Here is a 26,025-nt window from a genome sequence, read left to right as displayed (position 1 = left end):
CGGTACCTTGTGAATTGGAAGCGAATCGATTCTAGAAATCAGTGACGATACCCTGCCCTACTCATGAACTCATCAACTGAGAGTTAAAAAAATCATCAAATTTATTTAAATGACTTGTTGTTAATTTCCACTACTTTACATAAAAACTTCTGTCACATGGTAAATGGCCTGTATTTGTATAGCGCTTTTACTAGTCCCCCCTAGGGACCCCAAAGCGCTTTACACACCCAGTCATTCACACACTGGTGGAGGCAGCTACAGTTGTAGCCACAGCTGCCTTGGGGCAGACTGACAGAAGCGAGGCTGCCATATCGCGCCATCGACCCTTCTAGCCAACACCAGTAGGTGAAGTGTCTTGCCCAAGGACACAACAACCGAGACTGTCCGAGCCGGGGCTCGAACCAGGCAACTTTCAGATTACAAGGCGAACTCCCAACTCTTGAGCCACGATCACCCCAAATGAGCTGCTATGCAGGCATATTCAAATATTTCTAAGATTATAAGGTCTTACCAGCAAACTCCACAATTTTATTTGTGTCTTCGTGAAAAAAGTCAAGTTTAATCTTGTGAATGTAAAAAATTATTAGGTAAAGCAGCCCCTTCATAATGTCTACATGCTACCAAATGTATGTAAATGATTACAATTTCCTGTTTTAAAAAAATCAAGTAATACTTTTAAAAATTACACAATATTATTGTTCAACATGTCCTCCGTGGCTCTCTGAAAAGTTTCAAAATATTTACTAAAGTAAAAATTAGACTGGTTTTGATATTGAATTTTTGGAAGCTGTTATATTGATATTGATTTTTTATTTTTATTTTATTTTATCATTTAATGATTTTAAAAGTCATCATTAAAAGGAATAAGAAAGTAATGACACATGTTTTTAGTTAGTTTCATTTACTTTAATTATTATTTTTTAAATGATCCTTGGCGCATATATTCCTTTCAGGCACTCTCCAATAACCTGCGGTCTTTACAGTGAAGACACGCAAACATCAACCTGGAACATAACTGTATGAAAATATATGATCCGTATTCGTCTTAGTTCATAGTTACACTGTTTAAAATAGAATATTAAACCAAACAGCGGTAATTACCTGTCCAGCAGAGATTCGCTAGCTCTTGTTTCATTTCAAGCTCAGTTAAATTATTTCTTTCTGCTTTTCCTCATCAGCGATCTTCCGTCTTTTCTTTTCGACTTGTCTCTCAGTCCGCGCTTCCTGCTCAAGTAAGTCAGCCCCCTCCTCTGGCGCGCATGCTCTGCAGCGCATACCCGACGGGGTCTGCGCAGCGCGTGCACCACAGGTGTGGAGAAGTACTGATTAGTGCTCCAGTTTCAACATAAACGCTTCCAGAAAGCGAAACATGCTCCTTTTCAGACTAAAATATCAACGTTTCAAACCATATTCCAGGGTTTTTAGTTCACCGTTTATGAGGTTTAACAAGAAAATAAAAGACAAATCTGAATGTTTGAAAATGATTTGAAAAAATTCTGTAAAGAATGGATCAGAAATACTAAAATTATCCTTTTACTTAAATTTAGTTGCTTTATTCATTTGTTACATAAGTTAAACAAACTTATGTGGGTTTCTATATAAGTCAATAAAGAAACAAGAACAAACTGAGAGGTTCTGGAAGCGTGGAGTTCAGTTTGCAAATTTATCTAATGCAAAAAACATCTATGAATAAAACTTTTTTATTATTATTATTTTTTATTTATTTATTTTTTTAATAAATGAATAAAACTTTGTTGGCCAGCAACTTTTCAAAAAGACAAAAAAGAGAAAAGCTGGTCATAAAAAGAAGCTATTATCTGGGGGGAAATAATCATTTGATCCTCTGCTGAGTTTGTAAGTTTGTTCACTTATATTAAATAATCAGTCTCTAATTTTTTTTAAAGTATTTTCATTTTGATGTAATGAGACAGAATATCAACCAAAATTGAATAAAAAATGTATTTGCTAAAATAAATGAATTGATTTATATGTCACTGAGTGAAGTAAGTATTTGATCTCAAACACAACTTAGTACTTGGTGGAGAAACCCTTATTGCCCAGCACTGCGGTAATATGTTTCTTGTAGTTGGTCACTGGGTTTGCTCACATCTCAGGAGGGATTTTTTTCCACTCCTCCTTCCACAAACTCTCTAAATTCTTTAGATTTCTTTGCTGCTGTTGTTAAAACATCAAATTAATCTTAAAGGACGTAGGGCTCATAGATGTATGGAGAGAACTAAACCCCAACAAGAAGGATTATACCTTTTTTTCTCACCCTCATTCATTTTATTCTAGATTGGATTATTTTTTTATGTACCAAAAAGATTTTAGCAGGGTGATCAATTGCAGGATAGGAGTGATGGATTTATCAGACCATGCCCCATTGTACCTGGAAGTAGTGCTTGGATACGAAAGAAGAGTTACATCCTGGAGATTAAATACAAGTATTCTAAGCACGATGAAAGAACAAATTAGTCAAGATATAATAGATTATATAGCGGAAAATAATAATGAAGAAGTTTCCCCAAGTATTCTATGGGACGCCCTAAAAGCAGTGATAAGAGGAAAACTCATAGGTTACAGCGCTAATTTAAAAAAGAAGAGAAATGAGCATTTAAGAAAACTCCAGACACAACTACAATATCTTGAAGATGCCCATAAAATAAGCGCAGTTACAAACTTACAATTAGAAATACAAAAGAAGAAAAATGAAATCGATGAAATTTTTTCAAGTGAAATACAAAAAAATATGTTTTTTTTAAAACAAAGATACTATGAGGTAGGAGGCAAATCTGCTAAATTACTGGCTTATAAATTAAAAAAACAACAATTAGAAAATACAATATATAAAATAAAGGACCCTCAAACAAATAACATTGTGTATAAACTTGAAGATATACAGTCAGCCTTCCTAAAATTCTACAAAGAACTATATACACAACCTAGAGTGGATATTAAAGGTATGATATCTTTTTTAGATTCATTCGACTTACCAAAGTTGAATGAAAAACAGAATATAACCCTAATCAAGGACATATCTGAATTTGAAATTAAAAAAGCTATTACAAAATTGAAACCGAATAAATGCCCAGGCCCAGATGGATTCCCATCAGACTGGTATAAAGAAATGAAAGAGGTACTGACTCCTTTGATGAGAACATCATTCAACTATATTTTAAAGACGGGAGTAATTCCCCCATCTTGGAATGAGGCTTCTATCTCTATAATAGCTAAAGAAGGAAAGGACAGGCTTGACTGTGGAAATTACCGCCCCATTAGTGTTCTTAACCAGGACTTTAAGATATTTACATACATTCTTGCCAAAAGAATTGAAAATATTCTTGTTCAGATAATTAGTTTGGATCAGACTGGTTTTATTAAGCAGAGACAAACGCAAGATAATGTTCGCCGAACACTACACGTTATTGATTATGTTAGGAAAAATAAAATTCAGATGGTCCTTATGAGCTTAGATGCAGAAAAGGCCTTCGATCGGGTTAATTGGGAATTTTTATACAAAGTCATGGATAAATTCGGATTCCATCAATCGTTTATCAGGATTATACAAGCATTATATAAATCACCAAAGGCAAGAATCAAAGTTAACGGGGCGCTTTCAAATGTTTTTAACCTACAGAGAGGGACACGTCAGGGTTGTCCTCTAAGCCCCTCACTCTTTGCTCTCTTCATAGAGGCCCTGAGTCAAAGTGTAATACAAAGCAATACTATTACTGGAGTCAAGATTAGGGGTCGAGAGCATAAGATTTCCTTGTTTGCTGACGATATTTTGATTTATTTGACAAATCCAAACACTACTTTCCCCAAGCTATTGTCACTTCTGGAGATCTTTAGTTCAATATCAGGTTATAAACTAAATATATCGAAGACTCAGATATTAACTTTTAACTATGAGCCCAATTATGAAATTAAGGCTAAAGCCAATTTGAAATGGGAAACGGAGCAGATGAAGTATCTTGGAGTAAATATTACTAAAGATCTGTCTAAGATATACAATGCAAACTTTAATCCTTTAAGTTATAAAATAAATGAGGATATTAAAAGATGGAATTTATTACCATTTTTAAATTTTGAATCACGTATAGATACAGTTAAAATGAATATCTTGCCCAGGATGCTCTACCTATTCCAAACACTCCCTGTAGAAATAACTGACAAACAATTTCGGGAATGGGACAAAATAATCTCTAGGTTTATATGGCAGGGGAAAAAACCACGGATTAAGTACCAAACTATTCAGTTGGCTAAAGACAAAGGAGGGTTGGGGTTCCCATATTTGAAAGACTATTATATTTCTGCTCAATTGAGGACATTAGTGTGTTGGTGTAATGTAGATTATCAAGCGAGATGGAAAGAACTAGAAACAGTGACCTTAAAAGATTCTCCAATTCAGGCAATTCTAGGGGATGTGACACTTATTAAAAAACAAATTCATCAAGGAAACCAATGGATTAACCTACCTTTAAAACTCTGGTTACAATTTCTTAATAAGAATGATTGGATTGAAGAGGTTAGGATTTTAAGATGGTGCGCTTTTGACAGTGATTTTTTACCTAATGAATTAGACGTAAGATATAAAAAATGGTCTGGACAAGGTTTAACGGCATATTGTACGTTTTACGATAAGGGAATTCTTAGGGACTTCCAATCAATAAAAGATCAATACCAGTTAAGTAAAACGGACTTTTTTAGGTTCTTACAAATTAGGCATCATCTATATAATTTTATACCTAAGAGAACAGATCTTTTTTCTTTACCTGTTCTGAGTATATTTGTCAAGGCTTATCAGGCTGACACAGGCCTTAAGGTGATTTCAAGATTGTACAAGGGTATACAAGAGGTTAAGAAGTGGAATACTACCTACATCAAAAAAAAATGGGAAAATGAAACAAATATAGCAATATCAGATAACATTTGGTATGAGCAGTGCGCTTTTCAGTGGAGAATTTCTAGTTCTAATACATGGAGATGTTACGGTTGGAAGAGTATCTGTAGGTTTTTTATTACCCCTGCACAAAGTAAACATTATTTTAATCACTCTAATTGCTGGAGAAATTGTGGGGCCCAAGGAGTAAAACATTTTCATCTGTTCTGGTCTTGCCCAAGGATCAACATTTTTTGGGTATTGATCCACTCTGAGTTGCAGATTATTTTTGGTATGCAGCTTCCCTTCAATTGGGACGAACTTTTGTTTGGATATTTATACTCAGTAAATGTAGATAAAATGTCTAAGCAGTTGTATGGTATCCTGAGTTTGGCTGCCCGTAAAATTATTACCAAGAAATGGCTTAGTGTGAAAATTCCATCACTGGGTGATTGGCATGAGACTGTACATGGGATGTTTAAAATGGAAAGAATTACCTTCATTAAAAGACTCCAGTTTGATATATTTAGTGAAATTTGGGGTAAATGGAAACACTACATCCGGTTAAGGAGACCCGATCTTGTTTGAATCTCTGTAACTATATATGCCACATTTCTGAATCGTTATGTGTTTATATGTATATGTTAGTATGTATGAGACTACAAGTGAACACATATGTAAGTAGGTATGTGTATGTATGCTTAAGAATATGGGTGTGTGAGTGAATATGTGTGTGCGAGTACATACACACTAGAGGGTACACCCGTCTGTTTTTCTTATTTTTATTTATTTATTTATTTTATTATTTACGTCTGTTCTTGATTATATGTTTATTTTGGATTATTTGTGTTTATATAGGTTGTTTAATAAAAAGAGAATAACAAAAAAACAAAAAAAAAGATTTCTTTGCTGCTGTTTGGTAACTTTAAGCTTCAGCTCCCTCCACAGATTTTCTTCAGGACTGAGGTTTGGAGACTGCCTTAGCTCCACTCCATGTCCTTGTGCTTCTTCTTTAGCCACACCTTTGTTGCATCAGTGGTATGTTTTAGGCCATTGTCATGCTGGAAGACCCATCGATGACACATCTTCAGTCTTTTGCCTGAGAGAAAGTGGTTCTTGTCCAAGATTTTGCAGTACATGGCTCCATCTACTGGCCGCCTCAGTGTGGTGAAGTCGTCTTGTATCCTTGGCAGAAAAACAGCCCCACAGTATAATGTTTCCACTTCTGTGCTTGACAGTGGGGATGATGTTCTGTGGGTTACACTCAGCATTTCTCTTCCTCCAAACAAAGTGGGCTCAGTTCATGCCACAGAACGCTTGTTGGGTTGTCGAGGATCAAAAACTTACTTCACTCAATTATATGCAAATCAGTGAAAAGAAATCATGTATTGTGTTTTTTTTTCTGTTGGTGTTCATGTCTCTCTCCAGTAAAATAAAACATCCACAAAAAATAGAGACTGTTCATTTCTTCATAAGGGAACAAATTTACAAATTCAGCAGGGGATCAAATACTTACTTCTGCCACTACAGTGATGACGCTTTTGTTGCATTAAATTCTTGATCTGGAAAATGTTCCTGTTTTTCTCTCTCCAGGAAACAATGAGGATCATGTTTACCTGTTTGCTGCTTGTGCTGCCCTTTGTTACTGGACTCTCAAAACCAGCCAATCTTCAACCCAACCGAATTGAGAAGCGACTGAATGAAACAAATTATGAAAAGTTTAGACGACAGCATGTAGATGCCAAGATGAGCGTGAAAAAATGTGATACAGAAATGAAAAAAAAAGAAAATATATGCTGATCGAAACAAATGTAAGGATGTTAACACATTCATCCTCAGTGATTACAAACAGGTCAAAGCCATTTGTAACGGTCAAGGAAGATATGATCAGACGAATGGCACGACAAAGAGTGTAGCAAAGTTTCGCATTGTTAGATGTGACCTAAAGAACAATGGAGCCAGGAAACCCAAATGTCAGTATAAAGGCACACTTCTCACTAACAGAATAGTTGTGGTCAAATGTGAAGGAAAGTTACCTGTGCACTATTATGGTGATGAAATGACCTTTGAATCCAATAATGCAACTATAGGAAAAATCCCCATGCGCTCTACTTCTGTACCCACAAATTTACATTTCTGAGATAACAAAAGAGCAACATTTATCATCAGCTCTAACTAAACGTCGCTGGAAACGTCTTCTTCATTATAAGTTTTTATTTGAGTCTGTCTTAGCAATAAGTATATACATTTTTTAACATGTGATCAACCTCTATTTCTTCACATGTTACATGAAATAACATAAAACTATTATTTCCTTCTGATGAGGGAATTTTATATTCATCCCACCAATACCGACATATTAATTGTACTGACTGTAGGATGCTGTGTAGAAATAATCTCTTAGATCCAGCTTGCTTCTAATAAAATATTTTTTATCTGATCACAGGATAAGCATATAATAAAAGTCACTTTTTGGTGTTTGTTGGTTTTTATATATTTATTTTTTAACATTTGGAGCATCACCAGTTACAAGACTCACAAGCTGACAAGTTCTTATTCAGCGCTTTGTCTCTTGTTTCTTTTGTTTTTAATGTCATCCAATTTTTTTGTTTTCATTTTGGCATGCGATTCATTTCTAAGACTTTTCTAAACGTCTAAACGTCGTTGCCATAACGGAGGGGGCTTGAGCATTTGCCCCTTTCCTCTTGGACGTCCCAAGAGCCCTGTTCTTGAGGCATTACTATTTTTTAATCTGTGTACATGTGCTGTCTGTGCCCCTCAACAATAACATTTAACTAATAACCCCAATTTTGCTAAATAAAAGGATCTGGCTTCCACTAGTCACATGATGCCCATTAACTAATTCTCGACTTTGACGGCAGAGGGCATTGGTTACGAGATCACAAAGAACATGCACATTTTTTGCCGCCTGGGTGGTGCGGAGCTGTAAGCGAAACACACAAAGTAATTGGGAGATGCAGACTGGTGCAACAAAAACCAGTAAGTAGGTGTAGAGCGTACACTGTAGTCTATAGCAGCGGTCCCCAACCCCCGGGCCACGGACCGGTACCAGGCCTTGAGTCGTTTGGTACCGGGTCAAGAGAGTTGAAGCTCGTACCGCACAGAAAAAATAAATAACTTACATTATTTCCGTTTTATTTATTATCCGACTCTGAACAGTGTTTTATTTGGAAAAAGACTGAATTCTCTCAGTTACTTCAGTCTATGACTGACTCTTGACGCATGTCAAGATACATTAGTTAATATTAAACCCACAAACTAGCAAAATTAGTAAAAAACAGATGTCTTTGGAGGGTTTCTTTGCAAAGGAAAAAAGGCCCAGTGAGGAGACAGAAGAAGAGTCTATGACAACTACTAAGAAAAAGAAAGCTGCATTTAACAGACAACAAGTGGATATATTGCAACAAGTGATTCCCATGCACCAAGCCCGCTCTGCATAATATATGTGGAGACCAGCTCTCCAATGAGGCAATGAAGCCTTCAAAACTGCTTCGTCACTTGGAGACATTAAAAAACAAGCCTTTGGACTAGTTTAAAAGAAAAAAGCAGGAACAACAGGGACAGAAGCCATTACTGAGGGCCTCCACAACAACAAATACAAGTGCACTGAGAGCATCATACTTGGTGGCTAACCGTATTGCTAAGGCTAAAAAGTCATTCACTATTGGTGAAGAATCAATCCTTCCTGCCACTAAAGACATTTGCTGTGAACTTTTCCCCTTAATATTGGTATGATCCCAGCTCAGGCACTGAGCGAGGGGGCGGGGCAGCTGCTGCCTGCGAGTGCGCTGTTGGAGAAGCGCAGCGAGGCAGACAGAGAACTGAAGTTTGACCAGGTTCCAAAGGAAATCATTCGTACTGTACAAATAATGTAAATATGACGGTGCATCACAAAAGATTGATATCAAACTGATCACTTGACCCATATTACGTTACTTGCTCTTCAAGTGAATCAACAAAAGGTGAAATGAAAAGCCGAACAACAACAATGCTGTTTCTTTAGAGTCTTAGCTTACATGTGTGTTTATTTCATATTTTCAGTTGTTTCCCTCCACGGCTAAATAAATCGGTTTCAGTTATGCACTGATATACAAGACTGGACATAAGGAGCTTCTTTCAAAGAAAAACTCTGGTAGATGTTATTTTATATATTATGCTTTGGATGTTGTTCAGTATATTTCTATGCAAAACAAAAGGAATTTCAATACACAGCAGTATATTCACAGTTGAAACCAGATATTTACATACACTTTATGGAAAACACAAGAACATTTTTTTACTGTACAACATCAATTTAGAGTAAACTTGTTTTGTTTTGCATAAATAAATATTGAAATATCTTTTGAATTAGTTAAAGAGAGAGAGCTGTCTCTTTTTTATCACTTTCACCAAATTTAGGAGCACATATACACTAAGTTTATTGTTAATTAATAAGAAAACTCCAGACGATTCCATTCTGAGCTGAAGAAGCTTCTGATAGGTTGGTGGCACACCTGTGGATGCATATAAGGCAAAACACAGAGCCTGTTTCTGTGACATGGGAACATCAAGAGATGTCAACCAAAACACCTGGAAAAGAACTGTGGAGCTCCATAAGTGTGGCTCAGTTTGAATACAATTTGGTGCCATTTACAATTAAGAAATACAGACAGTTTCTCTCTTTACTCTTAAAGTTAACAAATATGTTTTTTATATTTATCAACATAAAAAATAAACATTTAGTCTGATTTGATGTTACAATTAAAAAAGTGTTTTTGTTTTTATCTGAAGAGTTTGTAAATATCTGGTTTCAACTGTATATTTGATGATGTTGGTGTTTGGTTTGATTGTCAGCACAAAGAGGGAGAGAGAGGGAGGGAGAGAGAGAGAGAGAGAGAGAGAGAGAGAGAGAGAGAGGACAGAACAGAGATGAACAAGAGCAGGTGAGACACACATGTTAGTCAAATGGTTGTTTACCAAAAGTATCAGCGTATCATAGGTCCTCATGTATCTCGTACCTAGTGTTTCTTTTTAGGTTTGTTATTTTTCAAATTCTATATTTATTAAGTTTTGCAGGCTTGTTTGCACAACAAGGCTGAATAATTATCTAAACTTTTCTCAATCTAAATAGTGGACTTTGGTAGAATTAAAAAATAAGTGTAGTGCAGGTCTATGATGATTTTTAGTGCTACTATCATCTAGCTCTGATTCTGGTTCTGTCTTGGTTAAATCCTAAGTAGTCCTGCTTCTGAACTGTTGTAGTCCTGTTTTAATTCCGGATCAGTTCTGGGTCTGGTTGAATTGGGGTTTAGTCCTCGTGTCTTGATACAGCCCCGACTTTGTTCTGCCTTGCTGCTTAATTAAAAAACTACTTTAAGGTGTCCTGCACATGTGATATATTTTTCCCTATATGAATATGAACTCAAAACAGAGCCAATTAATCTTTCAGTCATTTCTTCCCCCCCACCCCCCAAGTCCCAGATGCATACTACCCTTTAGGGCTAAGCCCCGGGTGTATCAAATGTCTGCCTCTGCTCTGCTCTACAACAGAATCACAAAGGTGTCTCCAATAAGCTGCAGAGATGATTGTTGTTTTAATTTTTTAACGGTACACAAGCAAAAAATTAGAAGAGAGGTCATGAAGTTTCTTACTAAACAGTAGCGCCCTCTGCAGTTTGTGTGTGTAAGTGCAAAAGCTTACAGCACCTGGTATTCCCAGGCGGTCTCCCATCCAAGTACTGACCAGGCCCGACCCTGCTTAGCTTCCGAGATCAGACGAGATCGGGCGCGTTCAGGGTGGTATGGCCGTAAGCGAAAGGTCAGCTCAGAAACGGCGTTTTTATACATGCTGTAATGACACATACACGCTTACGTTTTTGTTTTCTATATTTAAGTTAAAATGTCCAAACGACAAAAATGTTGGACTTCCAAATCGACCCAACACACCGTGTGCTCTCTGTCACTTTAACACTGTGCTGTAATCAACGAACATGTCTTCTTATCGTGATGTTACTGCGGGAAAAGCATTTTTGCAGCTCAATTTGAAGCTGCAGTTAATAACGAAGGTTTGCATGTTGTCGCTGTAACATATGAAGTTTAGCACAATAATATAGATCAAACTGTGAGACATTTGCCACCAATAAAAGGTCTTTTTCACAGCTTTGCTTTCGCTTACGGCCATACCACCCTGAACACGCCCGATCTCGTCTGATCTCGGAAGCTAAGCAGGGTCGGGCCTGGTCAGTACTTGGATGGGAGACCGCCTGGGAATACCAGGTGCTGTAAGCTTTTGCACTTCCACACACAAACTGCAGAGGGCGCTTCTTCTCCTGCTTGTGCTAAGAGGCATGAGAAGTTAACATTTATGGGTGATAAAATCCTTTTTCTATATTTTTAACATGAGAATATCAGTTTTCCATCTTGTGTTCCAGAGTAATCGGACAAAAGACAAACGTAGAACAAGGAAAAAAGAGGCCAAGTGTCTCACCTATAAAACAAAATAGAATAGAATAGAATAGAATTCAACTTTATTGTCATTGCACATGCACAGGTACAGGGCAACGAAATGCAGTTTGCATCCATCCAGAAGTTCTTTAGTGATATAGATATATTACAATATATATTAGCAATAATATAGATATGTGAGTATATTACAGAAATGGGTCTATTATGGTATGTTATAATGTACACGGTATGAAGTATGTTGTGAATATTCTATAACTATAAGTATGTACAGGCTGTAGTGAGTACAAGCTATGTACAGGATATGAACAGGATATAAATATGAAAAACTATACAGAATATGAAATAAATAACTTTACAGAATCTGGGATATACAGCTATACAGAAATGGGAACTATGCAAGTTGTAAACAGTTGTAGGATTAAAGATTATCGAATGTACAGAATGATTATTTACACAGAGCTATACAGTAGCTGAAAATTACTGTTTTCTGAATAGTCTCACACAGATAAACATTTGCAGGGAATACCTTTTCCTTCAAAACAAACGTCACAGACTGTGTTTTTCTTTACTGATTGTATTTGAGTAGAAACTCAGATTAAAATGGCATGAGTGCTCATAAAACGATTTAACTGTAAAAGTAGGTGTAGTGGATCACTTTGCATAGATGTAGATAAAAGTGCAGTAAGCAAAGACTACAGTGGTCATTGAGCAGCTGTTCCTATAATGTGAATCTGGGATAAAGGCAGAGATTATTTGTTTGCCTTTGTTTCCTGGTTCTTTCTTTCTTATCCAAATGGAAAAAGAGAGCATAAAAGTAGTGTTTACAAGCAGCTTATCTACCTCATTGTGCCCACTATCATAAAATCTTGGTTGAGCACTGAGCCATCTACCACTCGAAATTGAACCTGTGTGGGACAACAACAAAGTCCAGTATACTAAGTTTCAGTAATGTGGAGTTTTTTCTGTGGAAGATGTAAATCTAAATAGATGTCCTATTGTATGCATAATATAGCACTGAAATGTATAAAACAACTTCTAAAGACAAATTTCAATTTATTTTAGATTTTCTCAAATCCAAACAGCGCTAAAAGCATACACACAGTCAAATATTTTTCATACGAGGTGCTGAAGGTTCTGCAATGTTCTGTCAGTGCGCCCCAGGGCAGCTGTGGCTACAATGTAGCTGCCATTACCAGTGTGTGAATGTGTGTGTGAATGTGTGAATGACTGAATGTAGTGTAAAGCTCTTTGGGGTCCTTGGGGACTAAGTAAAGCGCTGTACAAATACAGGCAGTTTACTGTGCATGTGTTTATGCTCAAGTGTATGAATAAATTAGTCAGTTTTAAACAGTTGCAATTTAAACAGTAGAAGAGTGGCACTATATTTATATATTTATAAAGAATTTCAAACAACAATTAATTGATGGTCAAAGCAGGTTTATTTAATTAATATCCAGATTTCCAATTAGTTCCGAATTGATTCAGCAGCAAATCACATCACCAGTCACTTCAAGGCTGTATGTATTATTGTAAGGTAGACCCTACAATAATACATACAGAGAACCCAACAATCATATGACCCCCTATGAGCAAGCACTTTGGCGACAGTGGGAAGGAAAAACTCCCTTTTTACAGGAAGAAACCTCCGGCAGAACCAGGCTCAGGTCGGGGCGGCCATCTGCTGCGACCGGTTGGGGTGAGAGACTGAAGACGTTTGTTGTAGGTCTGATTGAAGGACTGATGTGATGGTAAGTTGTCTGCTGCTCCGCTTTGAATATTGAGAGATTAGTTGATGGATTTCAAGCCAAATTGTGCCCAAGTTTAAGACCACATTCATTGCTTTTTTTTGTTGATGTTATTGTTTTGGGCTTTTTTTCCACAAGAATTTCTAGCTCCCCTAGAATTCTGGCCACCCAAACGATGATTGCTGCTGAGAGAACACAAGGTTTTGTCCCCCTGTACTATTCATGTCAGTGCAGGGGGTTCTCCTTGAGAGGCCAGGGTGGAAAAAGGGATGCTTCAGAACCTCCGAGGGTGTTATGCGCAGATTTGCATCCAAGGCCAACATTTCTTTGATTAGCCTTACAAATAATGTTTGGCCATTTTCCGGTCCTCGCCTAACTTTCAGCAGTTTTTCGAGGTCATCGAGACACTTAAGTTTTATATATCGAGTTTCCTTTGATCGATAATGTGTCTCGTATTGAAATTGTTCTTGGGTCTTAAATGTCCAGCGCTGTTTGTTGTAGTTATCCTCGATGAAGTAGCAGTCAGTGTACAAGCCAGACTCTAGGAGATGATCTGGTAGCTGACCCTGGGTTTCAATTATGAATTTTAAAACATCATAATCGTCTTCCCCAGGATAGAGAGGCACCCCTGTAGCAAGCTCCACAGCTACCAGCCCCAGAGACCACATGTCGATTGCTTCGTGGTATGGAATGCCAAGCATAACCTCAGGTGCACAATAACCAATTGTCCCCACACAGTCACCAGGAATCACTGCAGAGGTGTTACATGCGATGCCAAAGTCTATAAGTTTGACTCTGACTTGAGACTCACTGCGGTTCACAACCATGATGTTGACAGGTTTGAGGTCAGCATGCACTATTCCCACAGAACCCAGGTGGAATAGAGCATTTGCAAGCTGATGCAAAATTGGCCTGATTTCTCTCATTGGGAGACCTTGGTTATTCCGGTCCCCTATGTAGTCTGACAGGCTTTGATCGAGGAGTTCAAAATTCAGGCAAATGCGCTCTCCATCGAGGAAATAGCCGTTCCATTCCACAATGTTGCACCTGTCTGGATCCAAGCGTCGTAGCTGCTCCAGGATGAAAATTTCCAGTTTTGCCTGGAGCAGAATTTCAGGGTCGCTCTTGTTGACTTTAACAGCAACAGTTTTGTTGTTTTTTGTATCGCGACATTTCGTTACAACACCAAAGCTTCCTTCTCCAAGGAAAGCCTCCACCATGTGGTGATCTCCCAAAATGGTCCCTTTAGATATTCCAAGCTCATCTGAGCCGAAGGCTGGGTTGGCTGACATGGTGTAATGTGTCTGTTTGCGCTGTGAATTGGTGAGAAACAAAACTGAACTTGTTTTGGTTTCTCTCGTAAATTGCTCTCAAAGCTTCTCAAAAGGGTTTTAGTTGCTGCAGGTCAACGTCCGTTAAGCATAAAGTAACAGGTGAGCGCTTCTATTTATAGGTTTTGGATCAAAGCAAAGTTATGACGTCAGAAAGGATCAAAGCAAAGTTATCACGTCACAAGCGATCGAAGCGATTCTAATATGTGCGCATGCGCACATATGAGAAGCGATCGGAGGGATTCTAATATGTGCGCATGCGCACACACGTGCTTGTTTGTGTAATATTGTTCACACTAAACTTGACCCTAATCAATTTAATATCAGTCAATCAAAGAAAATGTTAGTTTTGGAAAATTTTAAAATGACATAACTGACAGTTAAAACATTTTTTGTTCATGTATTTGTATTTGTATTGTCTTCGGAATTTTTTTTTGCATACCACGTCAAGCTTTTCTGTATATAGTCATGTCGTAGATTTCGGAGCAAACAAGAAATTGAATTGGATTTTAATATTGCAGTGCTTGGATTTCGGATTTGGTGCTTAAAACTTCTTGAAACTGTAACCGTATTTCATTCACCACAAAGAACTATCTGATTGAATAGTTTTCTTATCAGATAGAGAAATAAAACGAGTCGCAAAGTCTAAAAGCAACATTTGTCTGCCTGGGCTGTACCTCTGCACGTTAGTCTGTTTCAATGTGTGACCCCCCACCCCCTCCCTGATCAGTCGGGGGTGAGTGCGCTAATGTGCCTGGAGGCCGTTTTAATGAGTGTTTGCTGGAAAACGAAAAATACAAGAAGGATTTGTACGTTTTCACAACGGGGGAGTTGCGTAAGTACTAGTAAATAATTTTCTCGAGTGTGTACGTTACACATGTTATTTGTTTAAAATTGGTATTATTATTTTGCTAGCTAGCAAACTCGCGGGACAAAGGATTGAAGTGCACTCAGTGCGATACAATACGGTGGCGCTATTCTAACAGTTAGTTATTGCAGGGTAACTTGTAGAATATGCTGTGAATTGAACCAAGATTACACAGCAGTAGCAGTAATACGAGTTACTTCCCTCAAGTGAAAGCGTTAAACGTTAGCCCGATGCTTAACTAGCCAACGTCAGGCTTTCTGATTGAAGGCTAAAAGCGACGTTGTCACCAAGTAAACAGAATATTGATGATATTTTTGTGTATCGCTGCAGCCTTTTCAAGTATTAACCTGGTGTCTTTGGGAACAGCTTAGGGGGAAATGACGGTAATATGACTGAACCATATGGGAAGAAAGAATAGGCACTTTTTTGTGCTAGCGAAGTTTCCTCGCTTTCATTCAAAATCTGTTTATCATTAAACAATTGAAACATAATGGCTTCGAGCTGACATTGAGGCCTGTGGGGCACTATCAGCCACTGAGACAGTAGACAAGTGACTATTTCACACTTTAAGGCTGCCTGTTTATTTAAGGGAGATGAACGGTACATTCTAACTGTACATAATAATATCAATGATGATAGATTAAATAAATGGGTTTTTGAAAGACGCTTGTGCATTTTTAAAGTCTAAAGTGTTGAATTGATCTGAGTATGTCATGTGTTCAAAGCCTCTCCCAGTCAGTGCTGTTCTCTATGCCTGTCTTACTCTACATGATGTTATTAGCACAAACACTTTAAAGGTGATAATTAGGTCTACAACAATAACACAGACTGCAATGTAGTTAAGCGTCTTACAGTTAGTTTTGAATGAATGAACTTAAAAACAACACAAGCAAAGATCTGTCTCCTCCTGTTTTTTGTGTCACATAAGAAAGAAGCATCAATATCTGATGAGAAGACTTATTCATTTGGCCTTTCACGTGGTCTTACTCAGGTGATGCGAAGTGAAATATGCATCCTTTTTATGGTAATGTGCTGGAAAATGTTGAAAATGGACATTAAACGTGCTTACAAAGTGCTTGAATTTGACCCTGAAAGGTGTATGAAGCCAGAAAAAGTCACACTTGGAGTAAAAACCTCTCATAGCAAGTTAATCATATTCAATTGATTTGATGCTTTCAGCACAAAATTTAGCCACACAGTCAGGACAGCGTCTGATTTACCTTCATCGGTAAACGTGTTTATGCAGTACATAGTAACAGTGTGGCTGAGTCCTCTGGTTCAAATCAGTTCCAGTACATTTGGAGATGTAAGTCTTAACCTTTCACATGCATCGGGAAGGAAAAAACATTAAATCTTCACAGTACTGCCGAAGTGCAGCGATACATTGTGAAGTGCACATTTGCATTTCTCATACAGTACCGATCAAAAGTCTTGAACCACCCCCTTATTTTTTCGTGTTTTGCCAGGTCAGTCTGTGTTAACGGTGTTATTAACTGCATTCTTCAACTAAAGAAGTGAGAACAAATGATGTGGGCTTTTGTTTTTTTGCAATAGGCTGCAAGTAAATGTGTACAGATACAATTTAAAATTGGTTCTTTGTTAAGTTTTGTGGTCCTTTCCGTGACTTAGGTGTCTGTTTATGTTTGAATGTTTCAGAGATTAGTGTGAAGGGTCTTAACAGACAAAAAGTGGTCAAATACAAGCCCTGGATTAAAAATCAGAAACACTTTAAAAAGCCTGGAGAGCTATTCCTTAATACCACTTTAAAGATTACAGGGAAGTCCGGATCCCTGGAAGCAAATGAGGGATGGCTCAAGACTTTTGCACAGTGCTGTACATGTCATGTTCCCTGTTTTATAGCTCAGCTCAAACTGACACGTTCTCACTAACTGCTTCTCATTTTCTCCACAGTAAACTTTGACCACTTCCAGATACTGCGGGCCATCGGGAAAGGAAGCTTTGGAAAGGTAATGCAGCCTCCATTTTTCACGCGACTTGTATATTGTTTGCCCTTAATTACCCACCACGGTCGTCATCTCTAAAGAATCAGTGCAAGCGAAGCGAAATGTGCTGGGATTACACTTTAGTTCTCGTGTGCTGCTGTTATTTAATAACAGTTATAAATGCAGCTGATGTAATTATTTCTATAAAGTCAGTTAGAGGAGAGCCGATTTCTATTTCATCTCACTCAATCTAGGTGGGAATTTTGACCCCACGTCTCAATTTAATTACACAGCAGCAAAATTCTGCGGCTCTATTTGTCATCGCGCTCAACGGTTGGGCTGAAGGCAGGAGGAGAACTTAGTGTGTGTGTGATACACAATTGGGGCTGCAGAGATTGGAATAGTTTACCTTCATTTTAAATATCACTGCCCTGTGCACATTGTCGGCTTTAAAATTCAAACTTAAAGAGTTTGTAAGTAAACTGGCTGAGATGAGACAGACGATGCACCGGGTCCTCGTCTGAGTGCTGGCTTTCAGTTGTGCTGTTTCTCTTGCCCAGCCATGCACACACAGACACTGTGCTACACTTACACAGTGAGACAGATGCTCACAGAGACGTCCAGATACATTTTGTCCTTGCTGGAGGTCATCTTGTGTTTTTTGGCCCACTGTGGCCTCACACTGAGCTCCTGCTGTTTTTTGAACACTTTAACAGCACCAGTCTTTAGCTTCCTGTTGAACACACTTAAGTGGGGGAGGTGTTATTATTAGTGGTAAATGATTTGTGTATTTGTTGGATGCACCTCAGAGCAACAGGAAACATGACACGACACGCTCCAGTAACCTGCAGTCTTTACAGTGAGGACACACAAACATTAACCCTCTGCTCCTTACAGAAACTCTCTAAATCCTGTAAGTTTCTTGACTGCCACTTGGAAAGTTGAAACTTCAGCTCCCTCCACAGATTTTCTACAGTACTGATGTCTGGAGACTGACTAGACCACTCCGTGATCTTATAGCACTTCTCCATTAGTACATACTCAGATCAGCTTGCTGTGACTCATTTTCCATTACAATCAAGTACCACCTAATGTGCGTGGGGTCATTACAGCAAAGCGGCCCGATGTCCATGTTGTCATTTATGAGCAACACGAATGCCACAACAAAGGAAGACGTCGCAGCGATGATGTATCTGTGGCTTTTTGTCACACTTGGAAACCACGGTGTTGTGCAGCTATTTGCCTTGTTGCAGGGTTTTAAAAAAACTGCAGTTTTGATTTTAGTGAAAGACAAAAGCCAATCCGTGGCCTGCAGTCTGACGATGTCACATTTCCTGACTGTTTGGAACCCCGACTAAGTCGTCCTGTAGCCCACATCATAATGTTTCCATCTCTCTGCTTGACTGCAGGGATGCTATTTTTTGCATCACACTCCTATTTCAAAAGGTCAGTTAAAGCCACATAATTTCGTTTCATCTCCCCACAGCACTTTCTCCAAAGTCTTCCCTGAATCATTTAGATGTTCACTGGCACTTGAGATGGGCCTATACATGTTTCTCCTTGAACAGGTAGCTACCCTATGTTAGCCTAGCTTTCTATCACTGATGCTCTGTGTGTATGCTGCTGCCTCTCGTCTCGTGTTACTTAAAAAATTAACCCCACAGCTTCAATAACCGTATCTAAAAATCTCTCAGTGAAAGTTACGGTTGTAGGTTTGGAAACATTTTGGGGTAGCCAGTGTTAAATAGAGACAGGGCCACATTCTTTATCTAGTCATTGTAATGAAAGAAGCACATTAAAAACTATATGAGAGTTTGCTTTTAACAAGCATGTAATGACTCTACTTAAAAACTGAAAGTAGCATTTTGTGGATGTTTTCCCTGCTGCCCGATCCCATCAGTCTCTTAAAGCATCATTTTTTATGCGCCCTGGTGTGACAGAGGTTTCATGGCGCTACAGGTTACCTGAGCACATCAGGTATATTACGGTTGAAAACAAGTGCCCGGCCTTCCAGTGGGTGGTCGACCCCTCGTGCACAGCTCAGGAGTCTAAACGACCCAGCAGTTATGGACATGTGTGTTTTTGGTGTGCTGTCCCTCCTTCTCCCTGCTTGCAGGTGTGTGTGTGTGTGTGTGTGTGTGTGTGTGTGTGTGTGTGTGTGTGTGTGTGTGTGTGTGGATGCCGGCGTTTCTGAGAGCACCTGTTTACAGGCACCTTCAGGCCTGGTGGGTGTGGCCCTGCCAGGTGGTTGGCCACACCTGAAGACCATCACACAGCTGATCAAGCCTTGTCGGAGGAGCTACTTAAGAATGCGGTGGCGCTCTCTCTGACGCTGGATCATTGCGTGACTTCACGTTAGTCTCTCGGCCAGTCAGTACGGATAGTCTGCCGCATTGTATGTGTCTTACGGCTGCCTGTTTGTTATCTCCCCAGGAGAAGCGTGGAGACGAGAGGGCAGCGAGCACGGGGTGCTCAGACACTGAGGAGCGGAGACAAGGAACACTAGCACTGGGAAGACGACATTTCACGGGAGTCGGGAACGCACTGCGGATTTATTGTTATTTTCCATTCACTGTAAATAAACGCACTGCTTGCATTCAGAGCTCCGTGCCTGGCTCCTCCTTCCTCACATCCCCACGGTTGACGCTGGACAACCGTGACAAATAGCTGTTCTTAGATTCATTATTAGTTCAACATTGACAAATAGTAGTTGACTAATATCAGGAGCCAAAAAGAAAACAAAAAACAAACTAAATAAATATTTCAGACGCTGAAAATAAATTATTACGGTCGTTTAAATTTGCTGTCAGCAAGTTAGGTCTAATACATGTAGTCAATCTAATGAATCAATATTACATGTAAAAAGTACAGAACTGAAAATGAAACTAAAATATAACGGTAAATGAACTGGTTCTTGTATAAAACCTTTCTACTCTCTACAACTTGCCTGATTCATGCACTCACTTTTTTCTATGCTTTTTCTCTGTAAGTGCTTTCTATCTAACATTAATACGCATTCATCCTCCCGATGGATGCATCGGAGAGCAACTTGGGGTTAGCATCTTGCCCAAGGATATTTGGCATGCAGGCTGGAGCAGGCGGGGATTGAACCAGCAACTTTCTGATTAGTAGGTTTCCTGCTCTACCTGAGCTACAGACACCCCAATTTGTGGTGCTCTGGAAACAGCACGTTCTCATCCCAACAGGTAACGATGCTATGTGACAAATCATCGGTATGTGTAAATGTGTTTTTTATTCTGATCATGAATCGCTTTGTAAAACAAGACCTGATAGGGTTAAGGTTAAAGTTATGGTTAGAGTTAATGTTAGGGATAGGGCTGGAATGGACGGCTGGAGCCTCTCCTCCAAGTGTGTGTTACTGCCGCGATCAGCATTCTGTTGTATGCTTTTCTCTGTAAGCGCTTCGAGCCTGTACTTTTTTGCTTTAGCTGAGTAATGAAGTTGAATCAGTACTTTAACTTTCACTGGAACAATAGTATTTTTACTTCTACTTAAGTGGAGAATGTCTGATCTTTTGCCAACTCTGGCTGTCTCTCAGTCTTGGAATACCCACTTGTTGTCCAGCGGTGTCCTGGGAATATGGGAACTAGACAGACTGGGGAAACAATGGGAGGAGACACAAAGGTGGAATCACTTTTACCATCTTTGATGTATTTGCTGGTCGTCTTATTTCTTCTATTTTGCAAGCACAGTGTTGCAATCATTGTCTTTGTGGTACAATGACACAGGTAGAATGCAGGTGTTTTCATGTAACACGATGCCAGAAAGATGAGTAATGTGTTTTGAAGAGAAGATAAAACATCATGTTTGAACAAAGATAAGCAGCAGACACGTCTGTGTGCGAGTTATTCAGGTTCAGTAAGAAGGTAATATGTCTGCAGAATTTGTAATTCTTATGAAGATATTGCTTGTACAATAAATAAAATCCCTTTAACTTCTTCTTCTGGAGAGTGTCTTTATATATTTAGTCATTTTGGGGCGATCCTTTATTTAGTACTAACTCTAGTCGGGGATATATATCAGAGTTTACTTTCAGATATGAGCATTGTGTTTCCTGTGGATGAATGAATGAATTATTTATTTATGTAATTTTTGAAAGACTGGCTCATGTAAAATATCTGAAAGTATGACACAGCTCTCCTGTTACACTTTATGGACTCCTGAGCTTCACCATGAGGGCCTGTCTTTATTCACTGAAATCCACTTTTATAATGAATTCACAGTAATCACTGACACCTTCAGAGCATTACATTCATTAAAGACGTCTTCTACACCTACTCTTCCAGACGACCGACACATACTTCAACCACTGCAGGTTAACCAGCCACTCATCAGTAAAGCAAAAACTAAATGTAAATGTCCTCATGTGGAAAAGACTGAAACACAACTCCCACATATCACTAATGTAACAGATCCATTTAGGGAGAGTGAGAACACTAGGCTGGATGTGTTTTAATGCAGGAACATTCATCATGTCTTGAGTTCAACAAATCATTTACATTTAATATGTGAGCTGGATGGTTACACGATACAATGTGATTGTCAACAATAACTGCAATGAACGCTGGTTTGAGGGCGGAGTCAAGGAGGCCATTTACGTGAAAAGGGAAAGACCCTCTCTGAATCAAGGAGGGGGCCTAAGGGTACATCTGTCACCATCTTACAATGCTGTGATTGCAGCCGTTCTCCAACTCTCTGTGAATGGTACTCAAGACCATTGATCAGTGGTTGTTGATCAATGGTCATGAGAATTTGCATAATCATGATTAAGGAACTGACCTCCCAGCCCATTGTTCCTTCAGTCGGCTGGTTTCTCTGACTGAAAACGCTACGTCCAGAAGAACAGGATCAACTTTTGGAGATTTACTTCCCTGGATGATTGAGCACGCATCAAGACCTTTAATCAGGCCAACAAATATCTTGTACTCAATTTTAGCAGCAGCCATTGTGACACTGATGATAAAACTTGTGTAAAAGTGCGAAGCTGTAAAAAAGTAATTATAAAAAAGCATTTTTGTAGCTGAATGTTACTGGATAGCTGTTTCATCTGTAACACATCAAAATAACCTGCTAAGGTTTAATAGGCTATAAGGAACACACTCACTTCCTGAGCCCTGGGCAATAAGAGACGTTTTGTGTTTTATAATTTATTGATATGTTTGATCCTTTCTGACCTGCGTTAATGAAGCAGTCATTAGAGCACCATGTCCGCTATAATAGTTCTGTAGTTTGATGCTTGAGTCGTTGCAGACTTGTTGAAACTCCCTCACCCGTCAAAGCAGCATCTTTGTTATTGGAGTCCAGCAGATGGCAGTGTTTCACTGTCTGACGGCTGTCTGAAGCTTCAGCTGGTTTATCCGTTTGCTATGTTTGCCATGTTACAGTGGGGAGGAAAAACTCCTTTTTGACAGGAATATCTAGACATGAGTGATTACTGCAGTGGGGCACTATCTGTGCTATCTATAAGAAATGTTAGCAACAATAAAACTCTGAGGATCAGGGCTCCATTTCACTCCAGTGTTCAGTGGCATTTTAAAAGAGTGAATACCGACGCTGAATGTCTTTGTAAAGCAAAAGCACTTTGTTAGCCTTTACAGAGCAAAGCTATGGATCAATGTGCAGTGAAGAAAAATCCAGGTGGCCAGTCTGTCCTTTCCTAACCAATCACAGAGCTCCTTACATTGTTGCGCTGGAGAATAACTAAATATAATATAAAGATGATATTGAAAATAATCTTTTGTAGAGTCACTACTTAGTGGGCAGAGGACAGTTATCACTTTGCTGGATGCTTTAAAGTCGCATGTTCTGTATTTGCAGATTAACAGGATATTAACAGATTAACAGCTTTCATTAGACTTCATATGATAATCAACAGTGAAGTGTTTCTCTTTCAGTGTTTATTCTTGCTCATTGAATGGTCTCTGTTCAGATAATATGCTGCACTCATCTCATGTTTCTTTAAATACGGCATCACTTGTCCAGCTGTCAAACTCTGAAAGAGTTACAGTTTCACCACTGAGCACTTTGAATGGTTATTCTTTTATTTAAAAGCACTTATTCTAGCTGCATCATCAATACGACAAAAACTGTGACTTCAACAAAAATGTATCTAAAAATATTTAGGGGGAAATGTTCCTACACCCCTCATGTAAACGTTACACCTCCAAAAGGGAGAAATAATCAGAATAAGGCGTAATCATTGTCTTGATAATAATGACCATGAAAATGAAACTAGGCCTACCTTTAGTTCAGCACACTCAGTGTTGCATAAAGACATGCGAACATGCCATCATCCATTCTGGAGCCTACTTTTAAAAAGAGCGAGCTGTTTATTCTGGCTGAGTAGCAAACAGAACCAACCATGAAAACCTAAACTGGGAAAACACTCGGAAACCTTGAACACTGGGAATATGGAGACACAGGGGGTAGGTGAACAGACACTCTGACAAAGGACAGAGGAAAACAGAGACAGTATATACACTGAGGGGTGATCCGGGAGTGGACAAACATGGGAACACAGACTAGGATTATCAAAATAAGACAAGAAGTAGCACGAACACAGAGACTGAGATAAGGACACATGAGCTTGACACTAGGATGGAAATAAACAAACATGGGAACACACGACGGACTGAGGAGACAAGGACAACACACAAAGAGAGGGACACTGGAAACAGGTAAAGGAGACAAAACCCAGAGACAGCACTAAGACACAAAGAGAGGGAGACACAAGACGGGCTGGGGACACTAAGGGGACGCCGAGGACAGAACACAGAGACGAACTCTATGACAGACATTACGTGACAACAAGACTGACATCCACAGGAGACACAGAAAAAACAATAATCAGAAAATTCACGAATGCAGGAAAAGTAAACTAGGAAACTTCAGTCAGTATAAGAACACAACAATAATGATGAAGCAACATTCAAAAGTCCACCAACACAAAACTCTGGGACAAAGACCCAGAACCATGACACACAGACACTGACAGTGTTCTTGTTAATGCTCTGCCTCCTCTGGATCTTTAGTTAGCTAAAGTGGACTGCAGTCTTTCATTTATTGATATCATTAATAGTTTACCCATATTAGACTCTTTAGTCCACCTGAATCAAACATAACAACATGTTACAAGCTGTTTTGCTGCTTCCAGTGTCTCAGATCTCATGCAAACAAGTGGCTGGCTCAGTGAATGTTAATTTAGCACATGTTATATAGAATAGAATAGAATAGAATTCAACTTTATTGTCATTGCACATGCACAGGTACAGGGCAACGAAATGCAGTTTGCATCCATCCAGAAGTGCTTTAGTGATATAGATATATTACAATATATATTAGCAATAGTATAGATATGTAAGTATATTACAGAAATGGGTCTATTATGGTATGTTATAATGTACACGGTATGAAGTATGTTGTGAATATTCTATAACTATAAGTATGTACAGGCTGTAGTGAGTACGAGCTATGTACAGAATATGAACAGGATATAAATATGAAAAACTATACAGAATATGAAATAAATAACTTTACAGAAATCTGGGATATACAGCTATACAGAAATGGGAACTATGCAAGTTGTAAACAGTTGTAGGGTTAAAGATTATCGAATGTACAGAATGATTATTTACACAGAGCTATACAGTAGTGCAGTTAAGATAAGTGAGGGTGTAGATAGTTTCTACAGAGGCTATATAAAGTGCTAGTGGTTGTGAGTGGTGGTTCAGTCCATGTTATTATTGTGTGTTTGAGGGTACAGTTGTCCATTGTGGGTGTGTGTATGTTCAGTCCATATGTTAACGTGGGTCAGATGTCAGGAGGCAGAGTTCAGGAGTCTGACAGCTGTGGGGAAGAAGCTGTTCCGGTACCTGGTGGTCTTAGTCCGGAGGCTCCTGTAGCGCCTCCCAGAGGGCAGGAGGGTGAAGAGTCCATGTGATGGGTGACTGGGGTCTTTGATGATTTTCCCAGCCCTTTTCAGACACCGCTTCCTGTAGATGTCTTTTATGGCAGGAAGTGGTGCTCCGGCGATGCGCTGGGCAGTTTTCACGACCCTCTGCAACGCCTTCCGGTCCGAGGCAGAGCAGTTCCCGTACCAGACTGTTATACAGTTGGTCAGGATGCTCTCGATGGTGCAGCGATAGAAGTTCACCAGGATGTCTGAGGACAGGTGGTTCTTCCTCAGAGTCCTCAAGAAGAAGAGGCGCTGGTGAGCCTTCTTGACCAGCTTGGAGCAGTTGGTCGTCCAGGTGAGATCCTCGGAGATGTGGACTCCCAGGAACTTGAAGCTGCTCACACGCTCCACAGCCGTCCCCTTAATGTGGATGGGTGGATGTGGGTCAGCATTCCTCCTGTAGTCCACGATGAGCTCCTTGGTCTTCTCGGTGTTAAGCAGCAGGTTGTTTCTGTCGCACCACTCAGCCAGACGATCCACTTCCTCCCTGTAGGCGGCCTCATCGTTGTCACTGATGAGGCCAATCACCGTGGTGTCATCTGCAAACTTAATGATGGTGTTGGAACCATCAGCAGGTCTGCAGTCGTGGGTGAAGAGGGAGTAGAGGAAAGGGCTCATCACACAGCCTTGTGGTACACCGGTGTTCATTGTGATGGTAGATGAGCAGTGGTTATCCAGCCGGACATGTTGGGGGCGGTTGGTCAGGAAGTCCAGTAACCATTTGCAGATGAGGGAACTGATGCCCAGGTCTGTCAGTTTCTTGATGAGTTGTGAGGGGTGGATTGTATTGAATGCTGAACTGAAGTCTATAAACAG

At 39.3% G+C, this 26,025-nt stretch overlaps 2 non-coding genes across 2 annotated transcripts; one reads left to right on the top strand and one right to left on the bottom strand.

Moving 5' to 3' along the window:
• Positions 1–10,576: 10,576 nt before the first annotated feature.
• On the bottom strand, positions 10,577–10,695 carry LOC112431111 (5S ribosomal RNA). The gene has a single exon (XR_003022355.2). It is a non-coding gene; the product is annotated as a 5S ribosomal RNA (ribosomal RNA).
• A 356-nt stretch (positions 10,696–11,051) lies between these two features.
• On the top strand, positions 11,052–11,170 carry LOC112431107 (5S ribosomal RNA). Its single transcript, XR_003022352.1, has one exon. It is a non-coding gene; the product is annotated as a 5S ribosomal RNA (ribosomal RNA).
• The last annotated feature ends 14,855 nt before the right edge of the window (positions 11,171–26,025 follow it).

The sequence above is a fragment of the Maylandia zebra genome, unplaced genomic scaffold (assembly GCF_041146795.1).
Source record: "Maylandia zebra isolate NMK-2024a unplaced genomic scaffold, Mzebra_GT3a scaffold03, whole genome shotgun sequence".
NCBI classification, from domain to species: Eukaryota; Metazoa; Chordata; class Actinopteri; order Cichliformes; family Cichlidae; genus Maylandia; species Maylandia zebra.
Note: the sequence above shows the minus strand (reverse complement) of the source record. Positions and strands in the feature narration are given on the sequence as shown.